Genomic DNA, 24,161 nt, shown 5'->3' on the forward strand with positions numbered 1-24,161 from the left:
ATTTAATATTGTGGTCTTAAAAAAAAAAATTTGCCTCCAACAAAATGGCGCCGGTGCATGCACAGTAGCATCTATCTGTGCAAGCGCAGTATTTAAAGGTTCAGTGACCTGTCATTTAAGCCCAGAATGATGACAATGAGGCCAGAGAACCAAAAAAAAGACCTGCCCACAGGCCGGTCTCGAAGCACAAGCATCTCATTAACTCCAAACTGCAAACAGATTAAACAAGAACCACTAGACAGATTTCTTCAAACCAGATATCATTTTAATCAGTGTAACAGCACCAACCTGACAATGCCTATAGTTTACTTAGCAAAATCCTGATGACAGGTTTCCTTTAACAGTAGGGATAAACCTTCTAAGAATCTCCCAATAGCTCCCAAATGCAAACATTAAGCGTTTATGCTACACAGTGTTGAAGCATGGATGTACCTACTTTCAATCGAAGGTGACAGGAGAAACTTTTCTGTTTTACCAACATCTAACCTGTGGTATGTCATTTACTGTTTACCTGTTGGAATGTGGGTGCTGTCTCCAATATGTGAGACGCAACACTCAACAGGGTCACATCAGGTGATGGAGGGGATGTTACACAGATCAGCATTGATAGTGAAGTATACAGACACCGTGTTCCCACCGCCATCACCCTTGTTATAAGATACCACACAGTGGTTTATATAGAAGCTGGACACTGCACCTCTCATTCTTGTGACTCGCCCCCTGGGCCGTGGGGCACGCGGATCCGGGCGATAGGGGAACGATGGGGGTAGTAGTAGTGGCGGCCCGGTCCCGCGGCTCAGGGTGGTCAGGCCAGTGGTAGTCTGCTATGCGCTCCAAATAATGTCCGACTACGCCACCCGTGGATTGCGGTTATTAGGAACCGCCGCTGCAAGGCAGTCCGCTGGGGTTGATGATGGGTGCAGCTGAGGCGATGTGACTCCCACGGGAAGAGTGCAGCCCCAGGGCAGTGTAGTGGATGTTGGGAGTGATGGTAGTGCGGGTCCCGGTGCTGATAGTGCTGGAGGCACGAAGGAGCACACAGACAACAAGTTACAGTCCAGGGTCTTTACTCACAGTTCGTTTGTTCCAGGTCACTTCGGCCAGCAGTGACCGCCCGAGCCGTGCTGCGTCCACCAGGTGAGGGGCTCGGTCAACTCCCAGGCAGTTCAGGAGCATGGCACAGGACCCCCTTTTATCCTTTCTCTGGCCTGCCTCACCAGTGACCCACTTTTGTCCAGCTGCCGCGGACCTCTGCGGTTAAACGTGGGCCCCGTCCTCCGCTGTCCTATATGGTGCCTTCCTAGCAGGTTTGATGAGGTGTCGCACCAATATATGATCACGACGACCGGTCTTTGGCTGAGGGTAGTTTCTCCTCCACCAACTTGGGATCCGGTACCCTTAATCTGCCTGACCCTTCACCCTGGATTCTCGTGGGTTCTTAGGGTCCCTTCCACCTTCTTGTTCCTGAGCCCTTCTGTTTCTCTGTCTCTCCTTCTTTGCAGTTCCTTTCTGCTTCTGTTCCTTTCTCTTGGAGCTGAGATGAGCTAGTGACGCGCCCCCTGGGCCAGTGCTGTAGGGGATACCCGGAGCCGGATCTGTATGGGGGTAGTAGTCCTTGTGGCGGTGACCCGGTCCGTGCCCAGGGTGTCAAACTAAGTGGCAGTCTATGGCAGTAGATGTTATTAAGTGTCGACTACGCCACCCGTTGAGTGCGGCTTTGAAGCCGCCGCTGCAGAGCAGTCCGCTGAGGCCGGTGGTATATGTGCAGCAGTGATGGTATAACCCCCAACGGGAGGGGTATGGCCTCAGGGCAGCAGGTGTGGATGATGGGGGTTGTGATGATGCAGGAAGGAGACTCAGAGTCGGGAGATGCAGTTCAGGGCTTTTACTTACTGGTGTCCTTTTGGTCACTCTGGCCTTGAGTGACCACCCGAGCCGTGCTGCGTCCACCAGGTCCTGGACTCGGCCAACCCCCATGCAATTCCGGAGCGTGGTCCTGAGCTCCTTTCTGACTCTCCCTTCCTCTGGCCGTTCCCACCAGGGATCCACTTTTGGCCGGCTCCCTCGGGTCTCTTGGTGGTCAAGCCTCCTCTGGGGTCCCTGACCCTATACTCGGTGTGCCTTTCTAGTGGATTTGGTGAGGGTCGTGGCAGATCCTGACCACGACCTCCGGTTCCTGGCTAAGGTTCGTTTTGGCCTCCGCCAGCTTGGGATCCGGTACCCTTGTCCGCCAACCCTTCACCCTTCTGTCCTTATTCTGGGATCTTGGGGTTCCTTCTTGTTTCCTCTCTGGGTCCTTCTCACTCCTCTCTCTCTCTCTCTGCAGGCTCTGCTCTGGAGCTGGGCCCAGCCGGAGCCACAGCTCCCTGTCAGCCCTTCAGGCTGAGCTCTTCTGCTCTTCTCCTCCTGCCTGAACTCAACCCTGATCTAAGATGGTGCCCACCTTATATACTCCCTCTATGTGTGAACCCAGGTGACCAGCACCCAATGGGCTCCTAGCTTTACCCAGACTACTCCCCCTATCTGCCCCTACACTACTGGGATTGTTCCACCCCCCCTCCCACTCCAGCCAGGGACAGACGCTGTCGTACCTGCACATATACTGGTGGGAGTACCGTCGTTCTGTCCCCCGGAAATGGGATGTATGTAGTGCATGCAGCCTACTAGCTCAGTTCCACACTCCATCCTTACCCGGGAGTGGAATACCACACCTCTGGCTTGAGGTGTAATACCCCTGTAGCAGCCGAGTCCTCAGGGTGCTACACTAGAATCTCAGCTCCCCTTCACCTCCTCCTCGGCCTCTTCTCCAGGCCCACTTCTCCTTCTCCTCTCAGGCCCCGGCCTCTTCCCTAGGCCTGCCTCTGGAGCAGCACTCAGCCTGAGCTGCTGCTCCCTGTCTTCTCCTCTCCACAGAACGAACCTAGATCTAAGATGGTGCCCACCTTTTATACCTCCCTCTAGCCATGAGCCCAGGTGACCAGCAACCAATGGGCTCCTTCCTACGCTCAGGAACCGCCCCCTATCTGCCCCTACAGCACTGGGTGTTCCACCCCCCTCCCCACTCCAGCAGGGACATGGTCGGTCGTGCCTGCACTTCTGTCTAGTGGGAGCACCGTTGAGCTGTCCCTCAGAAATGGGGTGTGTGTGCTGCATGCAGCTAACTGAGTCCTGGTCCACACTCCATCCTTACCTGGGAGTGGAATATCACACCTCTGGTAGAGGTGCAATACCCCTGTAGCGGCCGAACCCTCGGGGCGCTACACATGTCCACTAACAAAATTTCTGTACACTGAGGAAGGTCTTACATGACCGAAACGTTTGTTTTGTACTACTTTTTCTACTATTAAATTCTCAAAATTCATTGAGTCATCTTGAGTGCCAAGTTTTTCATCTTATTGCAGTCACACAGAGTGACCGCAGACTTATCAATTTGGACCAGACAATTCCTGCAAAGGTATCATGGTGTGTGAACATGGACCAAAGAAAGGTAAGGAGAGAGCTGTCTCAGGAAATTAGAAAGAAAATTATAGACAAACATGTTAAAGGTAGATGCTATAAGACCATTTCCAAACCAATGTTCCTGTTACCACATTTGCACATATTATTCAGAGCTTTAAGGTCTATGAGGCGGTAGCCAATGTCCCTGGATGTGGCCGCAAGAGTAAATTAATGACAAATTGAAGAGATGGATAATTTGAATGGTTACAAAAGAGCCCAGAACAACTTTCAAAGAGATTAAAGGTGAACTCCAAGGTCAGGGTACATTAGTGTCAGATCGCACCATTTGTCGCTGTCTTGACCAAAGTGAAATTCATGGAAGAAGAGGAGTAGGAAACCTTTGTTCAAAGCAAATCAGAAAAAAGGCAAGACGGGAATTTTCCAAAGTTTCTGGGAGAATGTCCTTTGAACAGATGAAACAAACCTGTGCTTTTTGGCAAGTCACATCAGCTCTATGCTCACAGACAGAAAAATGAGAAAATAAACCAAAAAGAGAAGGCGCGCCATGTGAAGAATGTCCCAGCATATAGATGGAGGGGTGAGAGGTATTCCACTCACCTCTGGTAGGTGTGCATGCCAGACACAAAGCTGATACTAAGCGGTAATGACTGCGGTCCTGGAGCACTGCAGCACCTTCTGCCCTCTCCGGCATCATGCTCAGGAGCCATGATACAGCGAAAGATAATGAATAGTGGGTGGTGGAGATCCACAGGTCACCACGCTCTGAGTTAGGAACCACCAGGTTAGGCAAGAGAAGTCGATTTATTCAACACATAACGCGTTTCAGAGACGATCTGTGCCCTTCATCAGGTGATTCCAGAATGTATACCACGCTGAGTGCTTTAAATAGATAGGCACTGATGTGATTGATAATTGCATACAGGCTTTAGAAATAAGTAAATCTACATATAATTTTCATGATTAAAAATCATTAAAACCAATAATGCACTAAAAATTAACCCCTTTCTGATGTGTGACCTAATAGTACGTCATGGTGACCTGGGCCGATTGGACCAATGACGTACTATTAGGTCATATGGCCATCGCGCCCGCACACAAGCGGTGCGGGGCGTTCGCCGCCGGGTGTCAGCTGATAGCACCAGGTATTAGCTGTGACTATGTGCAGGGAGTGGTCCCGCACTGCTCCCAGCACATTAACCCCCTCAATGCTGCGATCGAAGTCGATCTCAGCATTGCGGGGGCAAGGGGAGGTGATCGCAATACTCACCTCCTCTCCCGGCCTCCAGCGCTGTCAGCCGCAGCTTCCCGGATGTCGTCATGACAACATCCAGGTCATCAGACAGCAGGAAGATATTTTGGTCATGCGCAGTGCATGACCAAAGTATCTTCTGCATCTGCAGCGTTGACAGCCTGTATAGCACAGGGATGGTGCTCCATCCCTGTGCTATACAGGCGATCAGAATAAAAAAAGTGAAAGTCCCATAGTGGGAAACAGAATAAAAGTCCAAAAAGTGTTAAAAAATGGAAAAAAAAAATTGTAAAAATCTAAAAAAAAAAATAATCCACCAAAAAAAAAATATATAATGTACCCATCAATAAATATTATTATGAAAAAAACAAAAAAAACAATAAAAGAACACATATTTGGTATCACCGCGTCCGGAATGACCTGACCTATAAAACTGTCCCACTAGTTAACCCCTTTAGTGAACATGGTAAAAAAAAAAAAAAAGTGAAGCAAAAAACAATGCTTTATCATCATACCGCCAAAAAAAAATGGAATAACACGCGATCAAAAGGACGAATGTAAATAAAAATGGTACCACTGAAAACTGTCATCTTGTCCCGCAAAAAGCAAGCCGCCATACAGCTCCATCAGCCGAAAAATAAAAAAGTTATAGCTCTCAGAATAAAGCGATGCAAAAAATAATTTTTTCTATAAAATAACTTTTATTGTGTAAAAACGCCAAAACATAGAAATACGATATAAATGTGGTACCGCTGTAAATGTACTGACCCGAAGAATAAAGCTGCCTTATCAATTTCACCACACGCGGAAAAGCATAAAAAAAAAACCCATAAGAACAATTCCGGAATTGCTGGTTTTTGTTTATTCTGCCTCCCAAAAATCGGAATAGAAAGCGATCAAAAAATGTCAAGTGCCTGAAAATGGCAACAATAAAAACGTCAACTCGTCCCGCAAAAAGCAAGCTGTCACATGACTCTGCTGGCCAAAATAAGGAAAATTATAGCTCTCAAAATATGGCGATGCAAAAACTAGATATTACAAAAAAATGCGTCTTTTAGTGTGTGACAGCTGTCAATCATAAAAACCTGATATGATTCTGGTATCGCTGTAATCGCACCGACCCGAAGAATAAAGCCGTCAAATCACTTATACCGCACGAGGAACGGCGTGAAAAATAAACTCTAGGGTTAGGGTTGTGTTAGGGTTGGGCTAGGGTTAGGGTTGGGGTTAGGGTTGGGCTAGAGTTGGGGTTAGGGTTGGGCTAGGGTTGGGGTTAGGGTTGGGCTAGGGTTAGGATTGTGTTAGGGTTGGGGTTAGGGTTGGGCTAGGGTTAGGGTTGGGCTAGGGTTAGGGTTGGGGTTAGGGTTGTATCAGGTTTGGGATTTTTTTCAAAAGTAAAAAAAAAAAAAAGATGACGATATGGTAACTAGTGTTGAGAGCAAGTGCTCGCTACTTGAGTTTGCATCGGGTGCTCGGGTATGCACCGAGTATCGCGGGTGCTCGAGTGACATGCTCGAGTCTCCGCCCCATATGCTTCATGGCCAAAAAAAACCTCGCAGGGATTGCCTGCCATGCACGAGCGATCCCTGGATGTTTTTTTTTGGGTGTCTAATAACCGTGAAGCATGCGAGCGGGGACTTGAGCATGTCACTCGAGCACGTACGATACATGGTGCATACCCGAGTACCCAATGCAAACTCAAGTAGCGAGCACTTGCACTCAAGACTAATGACAACTTATTCAATTTGATGAATTAATGTTATCAAATTCTGTGTCGTACCTCTGGGTTCAAAATGTTCAGTATACCCCTTGATAAAATCCTTGAGGGGTCTAGTTTCCAAAATGGGGTCACTTGTGGGGGGTTTCCACTATTTAGGCACATCAGGGGCTCTCCAAACGCGACATGGCGTCCGCTCTCAATTCCAGCCAATTTTGCGTTCAAAAAGTCACACAGTGCTCCTTCCCTTCTGAACTCTGCCGTGAACTCAAACACTGTATTTTCCCCACATATGGGGTATTGGCGTATTTTTTCCTGTTACCCCTGCGAAAATAAAAAAAATTGTGTCTAAAATAACATTTTTGTGAAAAAAGTGTTCATTTTTTTCTTCCACATTCCAAAAATTCCTGTGAAGCACCTGAAGGGTTAATAAAGTTCTTGAATGTGGTTTTGAGCACCTTGAGGGGTGCCGTTTTTAGAATGGTGTCACTTTTGGGTATTTTCTGTCATAAAGACCCCTCAAAGTAACTTCAAATATGATGTGGTCCCTAAAAAAATGGTTTTGTAAATTTTGTTGGAAAAATTAGAAATCGCTGGTCAACTTTTACCCCTTATAGCTCCCTAATAAAAAAAATTTTGGTTCCAAAATTGTGCTGATGTAAAGTAGACATGTGGGAAATGTTATTTATTAACTATTTTGTGTAACATATCTCTCTGATTTAAGGGCATAAAAATGCAAATGTTGAAAATCGCAAAATTTTCAAAATTTTCACCAAATTTCCGTTTTTTTCACAAATAAACGCAAGTGATATCGAAGAAATTTTACCACAATCATGAAGTACAATATGTCACGAAAAAACAATCTCAGAATCAGGGGGATCTGTTGAAGCGTTCCAGAGTAATTACCTCATAAAGTGACAGTGGTCAGAATTATAAAAATTGGCCCAGTCATTAACGTGCAAGCCACCCTCGGGGGTAAAGGGGTTACCGTATTTTTCAGACTATAAGGCTGCGTGCCCACGTTGCGTATTACAAGCGTACATGCTGCGGAATTTCCGCAGCGTAAACGCTTGTAAAACGCATGGTAATCCGCACCCCATGGTCCCCAATGGCATTCCGCAATGTCAATGCCCATGCTGCGGATTTTTCCGCAGCGTATATGCTGCGGTCAAAAATCCGCAGCATGTTCATTAATTTTGCGGAAGCGCAGCGGAATCAATGTGCGAATGATACCCAAGTCTGGAGGAGAGGAGACTCTCATCCAGACCTGGGTACCAAAGAACCTGTAAAAAAAAGAATAAAATAAAGTTTATACTTATCTTCTGATGTTTTCCCTCCGTCGCGCTGTTGTGTGAAGGACCTGCCACGTCATTGAGTCATGTGACCCATCACATGACTCAATGACTTCACCGCAGGTCCTGCACACAACAGCGTGAGCCGCTCAAGACTCCGGACGGGGCAGAGAATGCATCGGAAGGTGAGTATAAACTTTATTTTTGTATTTTTTACCATTCTGATTCTTCTTTTTTAACTATTACTTGGTCACACTATATAAATCCATGCCGGTTGCATGGATTTATATAGTGTGAACAAGTTGTCAAGCACTTTTCCAAGTGATGCTTAAATCACTTGGAGAAGTGCTTGATAACCCGCATGCGGAAATGCATGCAAAGACGCTGCAAAGACGCCTCACAAACGCTTCTACCTGGCGGGAAAACCGCATGTAAAATCCGCATGCGATTTTCCCGCCAGGGAGAAGCGTAAAAAATATGCTTCAGTTCCGCAACGTGGGCACTTAGCCTAAGATGCACCGAACCATAAGACGCACCTAGGTTTTAAAGGAGGAAAATAGGGAAAAAAAATTAAGCAAAAAATGTGGTCATGATGCCCTGTTATGGGGGAGGGGGTCTACTGCTGACACTGGTATTGGGGTAATGTCCCCCAATTCTGTTAATATCCTCCATCCTGGTATGTATGGCCCCTACTTCCTGGTATAAGTGCCCCCCATCCCATCCTGGTATGCATGGCACCCCTTTATCCCCCATACTGGTATGCACGGCACCCCTTTATCCCCCATCCTGGTATGTATGGCACCCTCTGAGCCTCCATCACGCTGCCTACAAAAAAAAAAAATGAACAATCATACTCACCTCCTCTCTCCTCCAGCGCTGCCCCGCCCTGCTGCTGACACTCTCACTGTGTGAGCTGCGCATGGCAGGGCGCGCATGGTGTCCCTGCCATGCGCCCTCACACAGTGTGAGACGCTGCGCTGGAATAGTCACTGCTCCCCACGCCAGGACTCTGTGCGTGGGGAGCAGTCTGTTCAATACCCGGCACACTGTACCGCAGCGCGGCTTCTGCTGCCACTCTGCGGTTAGTGTGCCTGTTATTAAAGACCATAGATATTCACTACAACCCATGGGAGTGGGTTGTAGCGAATATTCATGAGCTTTAATAGCGGGCACACTGACCACAGAGCGCAGCAGGAGCCGCGCTGTGGCTACAGTGTGCCGGCTATTAAGAGAAATGAATATTCATTGCTCTCCGCGCCCATGGTTATGGGGAGCAGGGAATATTCATTTTCTTTAGTAGCGGGTACAGCTAGGCTGCAGCAGGTGGCTGCTGCCTCCTGTGCCCCGCTGATCCCCCGCTGCGGCTCCCCCACACCCACCACCATGCGGCCATACAATAATATAGTATTTGGACTATAAGACGCGCCCCCCACTTTCCTCCAAAATTTTGGAGGAAAAAAGTGCATCTTATAGTCCGAAAAATACGGTAATTATTAAGAATAGGAGATTTTTTTTTTTTTTTTTAAATGTAGGTACGATTCGATTATTCCCAAGATCTCACCCCATGGATGGATCCTTTGTATTTGCAATTGGTGGAGGAAGGGCATTGCTAACAATAGGAATTCCAGAGAGTGGAGGACTTAACTACAACTACCAGTATGTCCTTAGCAATGGTAAGGAGATACTGGGAGTTGTTACCAGTCATCATCAGACTGTGGACCATATAGGAACCAATGTACTGATTAGATGCAAGCAGTGGAACTATTAAACGTTTAAAAAGTAACTTAAATTTTGGGATATACAGTACAGACCAAAAGTTTGGACACACCTCATTTAAAGATTTTTCTGTATTTTCATGACTATGAAAATTGTACATTCACACTGAAGGCATCAAAACTATGAATTAACACATGTGGAATTATATACTTAACAAAAAAGTGTGAAACAACTGAAAATATGTCTTATATTCTAGGTTCTTCAAAGTAGCCACCTTTTGCTTTGATGACTGCTTTGCACACGCTTGGCATTCTCTTGATGAGCTTCAAGAGGTAGTCACCGGAAATGGTCTTCCAACAATCTTCAGGGAGTTCCCAGAGATGCTTAGCACTTGTTGGCCCTTTTGCCTTCACTCTGCGGTCCAGCTCACCTCAAACCATCTCGATTGGGTTCAGGTCTGGTGACTGTGGAGGCCAGGTCATCTGGCGTAGCACCCCATCACTCTCCTTCTTGGTCAAATAGCCCTTACACAGCCTGGAGGTGTGTTTGGGGTCATTTTCCTGTTGAAAAATAAATTATGGTCCAACTAAACGCAAACCGGATGGAATAGCATGCTGCTGCAAGATGCTGTGGTAGCCATGCTGGTTCAGCATGCCTTCAATTTTGAATAAATCCCCAACAGTGTCACCAGCAAAGCACCCCCACACCATCACACCTCCTCCTCCATGCTTCACGGTGGGAACCAGGCATGTAGAGTCCATCCGTTCACCTTTTCTGCGTCGCACAAAGACACGGCGGTTGGAACCAAAGATCTCAAATTTGGACTCATCAGACCAAAGCACAGATTTCCACTGGTCTAATGTCCATTCCTTGTGTTCTTTAGCCCAAACAAATCTCTTCTGCTTGTTGCCTGTCCTTAGCAGTGGTTTCCTAGCAGCTATTTTACCATGAAGGCCTGCTGCACAAAGTCTCCTCTTAACAGTTGTTGAAGAGATGTGTCTGCTGCTAGAACTCTGTGTGGCATTGACCTGGTCTCTAATCTGAGCTGCTGCTAACCGACAATTTCTGAGGCTGGTGACTCGGATAAACTTATCCTCAGAAGCAGAGGTGACTCTTGGTCTTCCTTTCCTGGGGCAGTCCTCATGTGAGCCAGTTTCTTTGTAGCGCTTGATGGTTTTTGCAACTGCACTTGGGGACACTTTCAAAGTTTGCCCAATTTTTCGCACTGGCTGACCTTCATTTCTTAAAGTAATGATGGGCACTCGTTTTTCTTTATTTAGCTGCTTTTTTCTTGCCATAATACAAATTCTAACAGTCTATTCAGTAGGACTATCAGCTGTGTATCCACCAGACTTCTGCACAACACAACTGATGGTCCCAACCCCATTTATAAGGCAAGAAATCCCACTTATTAAACCTGACAGAGCACACCTGTGAAGTGAAAGCCATTTCCGGTAACTACCTCTTGAAGCTCATCAAGAGAATGCCAAGAGTGTGCAAAGCAGTCATCAAAGCAAAAGGTGGCTACTTTGAAGAACCCAGAATATAAGACATATTTTCAGTTGTTTCACACTTTTTTTGTTAAATATATAATTCCACATGTGTTAATTCATAGTTTTGATGCCTTCAGTGTGAATGTACAATTTTCATAGTGATGAAAATACAGAAAAATCTTTAAATGAGAAGGTGTGTCCAAACGTTTGGTCTGTACTGTATATTACATGATTTAGGTCCTATAATTTTGAGCAGATTAGTGCGAATCTGAGACCCTGATCACTCAGAAGATCTCTTAGAAGTGAAGAGGTGAGGAGACATGACTATGACTTTCTGCTGCATTTAATCTCCCCAGTGTACTCTCCTATCTACTGAGCTGCACTCTTCTAGGAGGTCTTTTAAGCAAAGGAGCAAAGGATTGGGGTCCCCACAAATCTGCTCAGAATTAATAACCCTAAATCACATTAAAAAACGTCCCAAAAGTTGATTTACTCTTTAAGGTTAATTTACTTACACACACACACACACACACTGTATACGCCGCATGCAACACACACACACTGTATACTCCTTACGCACCACACACACACTGCATACGCTGTACGCACCACACACACACACTGTATACGCCGTACGCACCACACACACACTGAATACGCCGTACGCACCACACACACATTGTATACGCCGTACATACCACACACACTGTATTCGCCGTACACACTACACACACACTCTGTATACGCCGTACACACCACACACACACACACTGTATACGCTGTACATACCACATACACTGTATACGCCGTACGCACCACCACACACACACTGTATACGCCGTACACACCACACACACACACACTGTATACGCCATACGCACCACCACACACATGCACTCTGTATATGACTCGCCCCCTGGGCCGTGGGGCACCCGGAACCGGGCTTCTGTACGATGCTGGGGGTAGTAGTGGCAACCCGATCCCGTGGCTCAGGGTGGTCAGACCAAAGTGTGTCAGTCTATTTATACATTTGGGAATGTCCAACTACGTCACCCGTGGATTGCGGTCAGAGTTAACCGCCGCTGCGAGGCAGACCGCTGAGGCTGGTGTTGGTGTGCATCACAGGGGTAGGACAACTCCCCACGGGAAGAGTGTAGCCTCAGGGCAGTGTAGGTGAATGCTGGGGGTGATAGTGCAGGCCGCAATAGTAAGAGTTCAGAGTCCGCTTCAAACAGTCCAGGGTCTTTGTTGCAGATGTTATTACTGACCCAACAGGAGTACCTGTTAGGAATGGGCCTGGGTATCTGAGAGCATTCGGGCGAGCCCCACTGGTCAGGGTGAGTGTGAAGGCCTACCGTTCTCTCTCTATGCTCTTGCTGACTATCCCCCTTTTCGTGGTGTAATAGCCCACGCCCCTGAGCTGGCCGTGTACTTTGCCTGTATGGCTTGCGACTCGGGCCTTGGGTACCTTTTGCTTCTCCTTGCTGTACTGGTCCCTCTGTGTGGCGGAGCCTCCAGGCTTCTTAGGCCAAGGGACCTGAAATCCCTCGCGGGTTGGTTCTCTGCTGCTGGGCTTGCAACCCTGACAGCCTCGGACCCCAATGTCCGGTTGTGTACTTCTCTCAGCCAGGACCGGCTCTCGTCGCCTCTGTCCCTGGCTTGCAGTTTCTCCTCTGCCTCACAGACTCCTCAGCTGCTGCTGACCTGTCCCTCTTCTCTGAGAACCCTTCTGGACACTTCAGAAGTGGGTTCTGGTTTCTCTTACCCTGCCCCAGTTCCAACTTTTATAGGGGCAGCCTGCTCCCCCTACTGGCCTTGGACAGGAGGTGCTGCATGCTAATGGTCCCTGACCAGGGAACCTCCCTCCTGCTCTCAGACACAGCCTTTAATATTTGTGGCATCCAGGCCTGGGGTGACACATTCCCCCCTAGTAAAATTTAGTACTCCGGGACTAAGCCTTTTTGGCCAACAACAAACAGGGTATAAATGACAACATAACATATATACAAGTACATTTTGTCATTAAGGTCACGTCGCTTCCGTGACCGGGTGTCCATATCACCCAACAAGTTGAAGTTTTCCACAGTGTGGGGACCTGTCTCCATAAACCCCAAGCTCCTGGCCTTGGGCGTGGCGACAGGGCCAAGCTAACTACTTTGGGCCACAAGGGAGCCACGCCAGACAGGTTTTGCTTCTGTGGCCATCTTCACAAGAGGGCACCTAGTGCAACTATTTACAAGACAGTTCCGGCCATTCAGTGTCCATGACCTGTCAGTCCATTGTATCTAGGAAAACTGGGAAGACAGTATTAATAACCAGGAAACAAGTATAAAACATTAACTACATACTTTACATCCAGATTTTCCAGCGAGCTGGTATTTGACCCCTAGTGATCCGGGTTGACCTGCGTAACCCACTGTCTGGTGGTGGTCTATCCTGGCTTTCCCCACTAGCATTTAGGGTACAGCTACTAGCTGGGTTTACAGGCAGGGCAGGCAGCTGTCTGTGGGTCCTTTGGCTTACCGCAGGCATGGCAGGCTCACTGTCAGCAGAGGGTTGACTCTCCTGGGCTGCTGGCATGGGTTCTTCTGCCTCCGGGGCTGCTTGTTCCTCTTGTTCTTCGTGCTCTCCTGTAGGCTCCTGCTGGGTAGGTTGAAGGAAGTGTAGGATGGGTACCACTATGGCATTGTTTATCCGAGTCCAGGACCGGGGGAACTCTCCGAGAACGGTGCTGACCATTTCTTCCTTGTCCTCTACGGGTTCAAGGTCATCTTGATCTTCTCTTGGACTCTGCAGTTGCTCGGGGCACCATTTTAGGTGGTCTCTGGAGACAGTGCTTGTGGTTTCTCCTTCATCCTTGGTAATTACACATACCTTCGGATTGTTGTGGTTGGACGGCAGTACTGTGTACGGATCGCTCTCCCACTGGTCATCTAGCTTGTGAAGCCTTCTCTTCCGCTTCAGGACCTGCTCACCAGGTTCCATGGGACCAGCAGGGGCGTGTTGGTTGAAGAGCCTCTCTTGTTTTTCTCTCGCTTGAGCCAGACTCCTCTCCACACTCTCCTGTACCTTCTTGTACTGTAGCCGCCGTTCCGTATCCCAGTCCGCGTCTGGGGAGGTGTCCTCGGGTGTCAGGACTCCCATCTCCAGGTCTACCGGCAGCTTACCTGGTCTTGCTCGCATCAGGTAAGCCGGGGTGCAATTTGTAGCATTCACCGGGATATGGTTGTACAAGTCTATCAGGTCTGGCAGCTTCTCCGGCCACAGGCTGTGTTCTTCCAGGGGCAACGTCTTGAGGAGATCAATGATGATATTGTTCATTTTCTCACACAGCCCGTTGGTTTGCGGGTGGTAAGGCGTTGTCCGAATCTTCCTACAGCCGTAGAGGTTGCAGAACTCCTGAAAGACTTCCGCCTCAAACGCTGGACCTTGATCTGTCAAGACCTGTTCCGGATACCCGTGTGGACGGCAGAAGTGTTGTTGGAAGACTCTGGCCGCTGTTTGGGCTGTCAAGTCTTTAACCGGGACCACCACCAAGAACCGGGAGTAATGGTCCACAATCGTGAGGGCATAGATGTAGCCGGACCAGCTTGGAGCCAACTTCACATGGTCCAGAGCTACCAGCTCAAGAGGCTGCCTGGTGACGATGGGCCTCAAGGGTGTGTTCTGGATTGTACGGTCGTTCCTTTTGAGGTGACATGGGCCGCAGTCCCTGCACCACTTCTCTATGGCCCCTCTTATACCGATCCAGTAGAACCGCTCTCTCAGTAGGAACTCCAGTTTCTTCCACCCGAAGTGTCCCGCTCTGTCATGGTAGGCCTCCAGGACCATTGCTGCATCCCGTCTCGGGACCACTACCTGCCAGGTCAGCTTGTGCGTCCGGTGGTTGACAAGCCTCCTGCACAGCTTACCTTCGTAGAGGAATAGCCTGCTTTTCTCCTTCCATAACTGCTTGGCTTCCTCTGGAGCATCCGGGCCAGGACTAGCGTCTGCCTGGGTTAACAGGTCTTTCACCAGGCGAACTGCCGGGTCACTATCTTGCGTTTCAGCCCAGCCATGGTGGGGTAAGGGGTTGAACATGACGGTGGTTAGGTCTTTGTCTCTTACCCGGTGAGAATACTGAGTGGCCCCATACCGGTGGAACGCAGGGAGCTCTACTTCCTCCAGCTCTTCCGAGTCTTCTTCTCCTTCGGGTAGGTGGGGCACTCTTGATAGGGCGTCTGCGTTGGCGTTGGTTCTGCCTGCCCGGTATTTGATTGTGAAGTCATAATTTGATAGCCGGGCCATCCACCGCTGTTCTAGGGCATCTAGTCTTGCATTGTCCAGGTGTGTCAACGGGTTGTTGTCCGTGTACACAGTGAACTTTGCGGAGGTCAGGTAATGCTTGAACCGTTCGGTGATGGCCCACACCACTGCCAAGAATTCTAGCTTGAAGGAGCTGTAATTCTCCGGGTTCCTTTCAGTGGGCCTCAGCTTCCCGCTGGCGTACGCGATCACCCTTTCTCTGCCCTGTTGGTTTTGGGACAGTACGGCTCCTAACCCCACATTACTGGCGTCTGTGTGGAGGATAAAAGGCTAGCCATAATCGGGGTAGGCCAGGATCTCATCCCCCGTGAGGGCCATCTTCAGCTGGCGGAAGGACTCCTCTTCCGGCTTGTCCCACTTGAAGGGTGGCTTTTGACTTCTGGATTTAGACTGACCTATCAGGAGGTCCTGCATTGGAGCCGCCATCTTTGTGAACCCGGGGATGAACCTTCGGTAGTAGACTACCAACCCGAGGAACTGCCTCACTTCTTTGATGTTTGAGGGGCTTGGCCAGCTCTTGATTACTGTGACCTTGTCGGGGTCGGGGGCTACTCCTTCTGCACTCACCACGTGCCCCAGGTACTGTACCTTCGGCTTTAACAGATGGCACTTGGAGGGTTTCACTTTCATACCAAAGCATGCCAGGGCCTCGAACACCTCGGCCAGGTGCTTTAGATGGTCCTCGTAAGTCTTTGAACAGACAATCACGTCGTCCAGGTAAAGTAGGACCGTCTCAAAGTTTCAGTGCCCTAGACAGCATTCCATCAGCCTCTGGAAGGTCCCAGGTGCGTTGCAGAGCCCGAATGGCATACAGTTGAATTCACTTAATCCCATCGTGGTGGTGAAGGCGGTCTTCTCCTTGTCAGCCTCTGCCACAGGAACCTGCCAGTACCCGCTAGTAAGGTACAAAGTAGAGAAGAAATTAGCTGATTTTAGTGCGGCTAAGGACTCCTCTATCCTAGGTAACGGGTACACATCTTTATGGGTGATACGATTGATTTGTCTATAGTCCACGCACATTCTCATGGTACCGTCTTTCTTTTTTACCAGAACCAAGGGGGCTGCCCAGGGGCTACAGCTGTCTCTAATGACCCCGGCTTCTTTCATTTCTCTCAGCATGCCCTTTGCGTTCTGATAATGTGCAGGGGGTACAGGACTGTATCTCCCTTTTATTGGTGGGTGGCTCCCCGTGGGGATGTGGTGTTCTACCCCTTTCACCCTGCCGAAGTCTAGCGGGTGCTTACTAAAGATTCTCTCGTACTCCTGAACCACCCGGTAGACTCCTTGTTTTTGGTGCAAGGGAGTGGAGTCAGCACCCACGTGGAGTTTCTGGCAACAGTCCTCCTTAAGTTTCTGGGAGCCATTACCCTCCACCAGGGGAGATGGAGGCAAGGGTTCCACGACCCTGAGAGCATTGTGTTCGACGGCAAACAATTTGGCTAGTGTAGCGTACCGGGGCAAGTGTACTTCCCTTTCCCCGATGTTTAAGATCCGGACGGTCACCCTTCCATGGCAGACATCAACCACCCCCCGGGCTGTCAAAATGGTGGGCCTGCTGTCTGAGTACACGGGTTCTACTATGGCTTGGTAGTCTCTCCCTCTTAACCCGATTGCAGTCCGACACCAGATCATCATTTCACTTTTGGGAGGCATGGCAATGGGGAACGGGTCACTCATCCATTCCTCACGCTACCGATCTCACCACCAGACAGTTCTACCCGTCTCTTCAGGACTCTTATCTCCTTCTGGAGGACCCTCTGTTGGCTGGAGCTCGCAGTCATCGCCACCTGCTGCAAAATTACAATCACTTCTGAAAGACAATTTTCAATCACGTTAGTACCCAATGTCCACAATGATCACTCCCTGTGCCGGCAGTTCAACTTTACCAATCTTAATGGTCATCTCTCTGAACCCCACCTGCGGCACGGGCTGGCCATTGCTGGCGATGATGCTCAAGTCACTGTCTGGATAGCGGGTTATGTCAGTGTCACTCCAGTACTGCTTGAAAAGTACATAGGGGATGGTAGTCACTTGGGACCCGGTGTCCAGCAGTGCACTCATGGGGATACCATCCAGCACTACGGGTAAAACCGGGCGTCCCCCTACGTACTTATCACGCCAATTAGACGGGCCTGGTGACCTTATGCCTGGGGGTTGGCCCTCTGCCCTAGGTCGGACCCATTTAAAGTACAGTACCTGGCTACGTGTCCCGGCTGGCTGCAACGGCGGCAAATCGGCTGTCCATCCTCAGTGTAACGATCGGCGGGCCTCCCTCTGAATGACGGGATCCTCCTCCGTCGACGCCACGGGACATCCTCCGGACTGGAAGCCAGCTTGATTGGTCCTGACGGGTCCATCTGTAACAACTGTACCGTCCTGGTCAATGCAGCAACACTCTTTGTCAGTTCTTGGACCTGATGGTGCAGATTTGCAGGCGGGGATGGGTTTAGGGTCTGCGCATCAGTCCCCACAAGGTCTGCAGGGTAGGGCGCTGCCTCCTGGTGGTAAGTGATGGCAGGGCGCCGGGAAACTACAGCGCCACCTGGTGCGGGTTCTCGGAGCACCCGGATGGCCCTATCTTTGAACTGTGCAAAAGTCAAATCGGGGTTCTGTAGGGCCATGAGGCGCAGCTGGGTTCTGTGGGCGCTGGACAGCAGACCTTCTATGAACTGATCAGTCAACAGTTTATCGGTATCCTGCACGCTGCCAGGGTCAGCTTGCTTAATTGCCCCCAAGGCTTCCTGTAAATTTAGGGCATAGTCTCTGATGCAGCAGCAGGGGTTTTAGAAATAACTACACAAAAAAATAAATGTAAACACAAGCAGGTGTAGTGCTATAGAAATTTAAAACTTAACATTTATTACCACTAGATAAAATATATGTGTGACACCCCAGGGGTCTGGTTGCCACAGTGCTAGAGATATTACGTCTGAGAGCAGGTGGGAGGTCTCTTGGTCAGGGATCCTGTGCATGCCACACCTCCTGCCCAGTCTTGGGAGGGGAAGGACTTCCCCTATATAAACCCGGGGCTGAGGCAGGGTGAGTGAGAAAGAAGACAGAACAAGAGTAGAGAAGAGAAACAGCATAGCAAGAAACATCAGGAGCTCTGTGGGGAGCAGTGTTACAACGAGTCAGGGGCTGGCAGCTACAGAGCTCGCCCTGACTGAGAAGATTCTTACCGGACCCGGAGTCCGAGGCTGTGGGGACTAACTCCTACCCAGCAGCAGAAACCGTCCGGCAGAGGATTTCAGGTCCTCTGGCCCAGAAGCCCGAAGGCACGGTCACACGCGTGGGACCAGCACCGCCATCGTGGAGCGGAAGCCATTAGAAGGCCCCGAGTCACCGGCCATACGGGTGAGCACCACACGGTACACTCAGGGACGTGGGCTACTTATTCCCGCCTCTAGCAAGGTAGCCAGAAGAGTACAGTTAGTTTGGGAGGCCTACAACTCCGCCTGGCCAGGGGAGATCCCATCTGCTCAAGGACTGACCAGGCCCCTATCACTAGCAAGTACTCCGGGAGGGTCTATCTTTGTCACCAGTAAAGACCCTGAACTACACCGCACCGTCTCTGAGTGGTTCCTGCTACCCCCATCATCCACGTCGGCTGCCCTGAGGCCATACCCCTCCCGTTGGGGGTTATACCATCCACGCTGCACCATCCTTCCACCGGCCTCAGCGGTCTGCCCTGCAGCGGCAGCTCCATAGCTGCATTCAACGGGTGGCGTAGTCACCAACCATCTACTGCTAGTACATCGCCGCTCAGTTTGACTCCCTGGGCACGGACCGGGTCGCCGCCACGAGACTACAACCCTCAAGAGATCCGGCTCCGGGTAAGCTCCCGCGTGCGCAACGCAGCGCGACACAGGCCCAGGGGCGCGTCAACTTTGGCGTAGTCGGCAGGATCTCGTGCCCGCAACCACCGGGTACTGCGTGCCTGAAAAGCAAAGACTGTTCAAACTTACCAGTGGTGAGGTTTCCCGCCATCCGGCGCCATCTTCTACCTTCTTCCCGCCATCCGCGAAGTTTTCCCGCCATCCGGCGCCATCTTCGACCTTCTTCCCGCCATCCGTGGAGTTTTCCCGCCATTGGACGCCATCTTGAGGACGCCGCGCGGGAAGAAGAGGGGCGTGGACTCCGAAAGCGCGCGAGAACTGAAGCCCCGCCTCACGTCCGGACGTTGCGTAAGGTCCTGGAAGGAGCCCAGCAGACGCCGACGTCACCGGAGCGCGACGGAAGGTCCTCAACCCTGACGATCCACTGCGGAGCCGCGGCCTACGGAACAGGATCATCGCAAGGTAGGCCACGGTCCACTAGGGGGGAAGGAAGATGTCGGATACGGAGGAGAGCTTCACTGCCTCAACCCCCGCCAGCGCCACCGCTGCTGCAGTTATGCCCTTCACCATGCCCTATATCCCGGGAGCAGCTTGGCTACCCCAGTACTCAGGGGAGTCACATACCCTGCATGACTTTAGAGAAAAGCTGGATAGCCTCTTCCAGGTGTACCCCCTCACAGAAGAGCAAAAAGTGAGCATCCTGGTGGCCCAACTAACTGGGGCAGCCAAAAGGGAAGTAAAATCCTGGCCACCTGGGAGGAAGACTGTCGCAGGGATACTAACCCGGCTGAAGGACACCTTTGATACCCGCACCTCAGCTGAGATTAAGCTTAGATTCTACGGGTGCAAGCAGCGAGCGCATGAGAGTATAAGGGACTATGCACTAAACCTACAAGAGGCCCTGAGGGCCATAAAGCAGACCGACCCTGATGGGGTGGGAAACGAGGACAGGCTGTTGACTGAACAATTTATAGAGGGTTTATATTGCAATGCCCACCGAACCCAGTTGCGGGCAATGGCCTTACAGGATCCCCATCTAGACTTTGCACAGTTCAAGGACAGAGCCATCCGGGTGCTCCGAGAACCGGCACCGGGTGGCGTTGTGACCCACAGGCGCCCAGCTATCACTTACCACCAGGAGGCGGCGCCCTTGTCGGCAGGGCCTGTGGGAGCTGATGCGCAGGCTTTGGACAATGACCCGGCTCCAGACCTACGCCATCAGGTCCAAGAGCTAGCTAAGAGCGTTGCTGCGCTAACCCGAACTGTGCAGTCTTTACAGGTTTCCACCCCAGGGAAGATCCAGTTGGCATCCGGACCGGAGGACATCCCGTGGCGTCGACCAAGGAGGACCCCACCGGCCAGAGGAAGACCCAGTGACCGATACAGCGAGGACGGACGACCCATCTGCCGCCGCTGCAATCAACCCGGACATATGGAAAGGTACTGTTCTTTAAACGGGCACAACCTGGGGTAGAGGGCCAACCCCCAGGAAAAAGATCACCAGGCCCATCGAACTGGCGCGACAGATATGTGGGAGGACGTCCAGTCTTGCCTGTGGTACTGGATGGCATTCCCATGAGTGCCCTACTGGACACCGGGTCACAGGTCACCACCATCCCGTACGTGCTCTTTAAGCAGTACTGGAATGACTCGGATATTACCCGCTACCCTGACGACGACTTGAGTATCATCGCCAGCAATGGCCAGCCCGTGCCACAAATCGGATTTAAAGAGGTGACCATCAAAATCGGTAGAGTCGAACTGGCAGCACAGGGACTGATCATTGTAGACATTGACAAACATGAGAGCCACCCAAAAATAACTCTAGGAACTAATGTAATTGAGAATTGTCTTGCAGAAGTGATTTTCCTTCTACAGCAGGTTGCCAAGAACGCCAGCTCCGGCGAGCAGCGAGTGCTCCAGAAAGAGATCCGGGCACTGATGCGACGGCAACAGGTGGAACTCTCCGGCGGTGAGATTGGTAGCGTAAGAATGTGTGACCCTTTCCCTATTGCCATGCCCCCAAAAAGTGAAATGATGATTTGGTGCCGGGCAGCTATTGGTCTGAGAGGTAGAGATTACCAGGCAATGGTAGAACCAGTTTACTCAGACAGTAGGCCCACCATTTTGACAGCACGGGGGGTGATCAATGTACGCCATGGGAGGGTGCCCGTTCGCATAATCAATATCGGGGAGAGGGAAGTGTACCTGCCCCGGTATGCCACGCTAGCAAAATTATATACCATCAACCAAAACTCTATACAGTCTGTGGAACCCTTGCCTCCATCTCACCCGGAGGAAGGTAACGGCTCTAAGAAAGTAATGGAGGATTGGTGTCAGCAACTACACTTGGGAACTGACTCCACTCCCTCCCACCAGAAACAGGGAGTCTACCGGGTGGTTCAAGAGTATGAGAGAGTGTTTAGTAAACACCCGTTAGACTTCGGGCGAGTCAAGGGGGTAGAACACCGCATCCCCACGGGAGATCATCCTCCCATAAAAGAGAGGTATCGACCCGTACCCCCTGCACATTACCAACACGCCAAGGGGATGCTTAGAGACATGAAGGAGGCTGGGGTAATCCGGGATAGCTGTAGCCCCTGGGCAGCCCCGCTAGTTTTAGTCAAAAAGAAAGACAACACCATGAGGATGTGTGTAGATTACCGGAAAATCAACCGTATCACACACAAGGATGCGTACCCCTTACCAAGGATAGAGGAGTCATTGGCTGCTTTAAGGTCTGCTAACTTCTTCTCTACCTTGGATCTCACTAGCGGGTACTGGCAGGTTCCTGTAGCAGAGGCGGACCGGGAGAAGACCGCATTCACCACCCCGATGGGACTTAGCGAGTTCACCTGCATGCCGTTCGGACTCTGCAACGCCCCAGGAACCTTCCAACGATTAATGGAGTGCTGTCTGGGCCACAGAAACTTCGAGACGGTCCTGTTGTACCTGGACGATGTCATTGTATACTCCAAAACTTATGAGGACCACCTGAAACACCTGGCGGAGGTGTTCGAAGCTCTGGCGAGTTACGGCCTAAAGGTGAAACCCTCCAAGTGTCACCTCCTGAAACCAAAGGTGCAGTACCTGGGACACGTGGTGAGCGCTGACGGAGTGGCTCCCGACCCCGATAAGATCACCGCAATTAAGGGATGGCCAAGCCCCTCCAGCGTAAAAGAAGTGCGGCAGTTCCTCGGGTTGGTAGGCTACTACCGAAGGTTTATTCCCGGTTTCACCAAAAAGGCAGCGCCTATGCAGGACCTCCTGATAGGCCAGTCCCGGAAGGCCAAGAACCAGAAGCCGCCCTTCAAATGGGAAGAGCTAGAAGAAGAGTCCTTCCGCCAGCTGAAGATGGCCCTCACGGGGGATGAAATCTTGGCGTACCCGGATTATAGCCAGCCCTTCATCCTCTACACCGACGCCAGTAACATCGGGCTAGGAGCCGTACTGTCCCAGATCCAGCAGGGGAAAGAACGAGTAATCGCCTACGCCAGCCGAAAACTGCGACCCACTGAAAGGAACCCCGAGAATTATAGCTCATTCAAGCTAGAGTTCCTGGCCGTGGTATGGGCAGTCACTGAGCGCTTTAAGCATTACCTTGCTTCTTCCCGGTTCACCGTGTACACGGATAACAACCCGTTGACACACCTGGACACGGCAAGACTCGGTGCCCTGGAGCAGAGGTGGATGGCCCGTCTGTCCAACTACGAGTTCATAATCAAATACCGGGCAGGGCGCTCCAATACTAACGCGGACGCCCTGTCCAGGATGCCCAACCTGCCGGACGAAGGAGAAGATCCGGAGGGACTGGAAGAGATTGAACTCCCTGCGTTCCACCGTCATGGGACTATCCAGTATTCCCACCGGGTAAGGAGTAAGCAGGCTGCTACGTTGAACCCCTTACCTCACTACAACTGGGCGGAAACGCAAGACAGCGACCCTGCCGTCCGACTGGTGAAGGAGATGCTGACTCGGCCGGAGGCTCGCCTTGAACCAGACGCTCCGGAGGAAGCCAAACAACTATGGGCAGAGAAGAGTCGACTGTTCCTTTACAAAGGGAAGTTGTGCCGCAGAATGGTTAACTCCCGGACGCATGAATTACTCTGGCAAGTAGTGGTGCCACGAAGAGACGCAGCCATGGTGATGGAGGCATACCACGACGGAGCTGGACACTTCGGGTGGAAGAAGCTGGAGTTCCTGCTGCGCGAGCGATTCCACTGGGTAGGCATGAGGGGAACCATTGAGAAGTGGTGCAGAGACTGTGGCCCGTGCAACCTGAGAAGGAAGGACCGCGCCAGCCAGAAGACTCCCCTGCAGTCCATCGTCACCCGGCAACCGTTGGAACTGGTAGCCTTGGATCATGTAAAACTGACCCCAAGCAGAAGTGGCTACGTCTACGCGTTAACCATCGTGGATCATTACTCCCGGTTTCTGGTTGTCGTCCCCGTCAAGGACTTAACGGCTCAAACAGCAGCTAGAGCCTTCCAGCAGCACTTTTGCCGTCCACATGGGTACCCGGACCAAGTGCTGACGGACCAGGGACCTGCCTTTGAAGCGGAGGTCTTCCAGGAATTCTGCAATCTGTATGGCTGCCGGAAGATAAGGACGACACCCTACCATCCGCAGACTAACGGACTTTGTGAAAAAAATGAACCAGGTGGTAATGGATCTTCTAAAAACGTTGCCCCTGGAAGAACGCAGTCTGTGGCCTGAAAAGTTGCCCGATCTGGTGGACCTATACAACCACATCCCGGTAGGTTCCACCAACTGTACCCCGGCTTACCTAATGAGGGCAAGACCTGGTAAGTTACCTGTTGACCTGGAAATGGGAGTCCTGACACCCGAGGACACTTCACCAGAAACAGACTGGGACACAGAGAGGCAGCAGCAGTACCGGAGAGTACAGGAGAGCGTGGAGCGAAGTCTCTGTCAGGCTAGGGAAAGACAAGAGAAAACTTATAACCAGTATGCTCCCGCTGTTCCCCTGGTACCCGGAGAGCAGGTCTTGAAGAGGAAGAGACGGCTCCACAAGTTGGACGACCAGTGGGAGAAGGACCCGTACACCGTACTGCCCTCAAGCCACGAAAACCC

Source organism: Phyllobates terribilis, unplaced genomic scaffold (assembly GCF_046119375.1).
Source record: "Phyllobates terribilis strain yellow unplaced genomic scaffold, ASM4611937v1 Scaffold_62__1_contigs__length_8034531, whole genome shotgun sequence".
Taxonomy (NCBI): Eukaryota; Metazoa; Chordata; class Amphibia; order Anura; family Dendrobatidae; genus Phyllobates; species Phyllobates terribilis.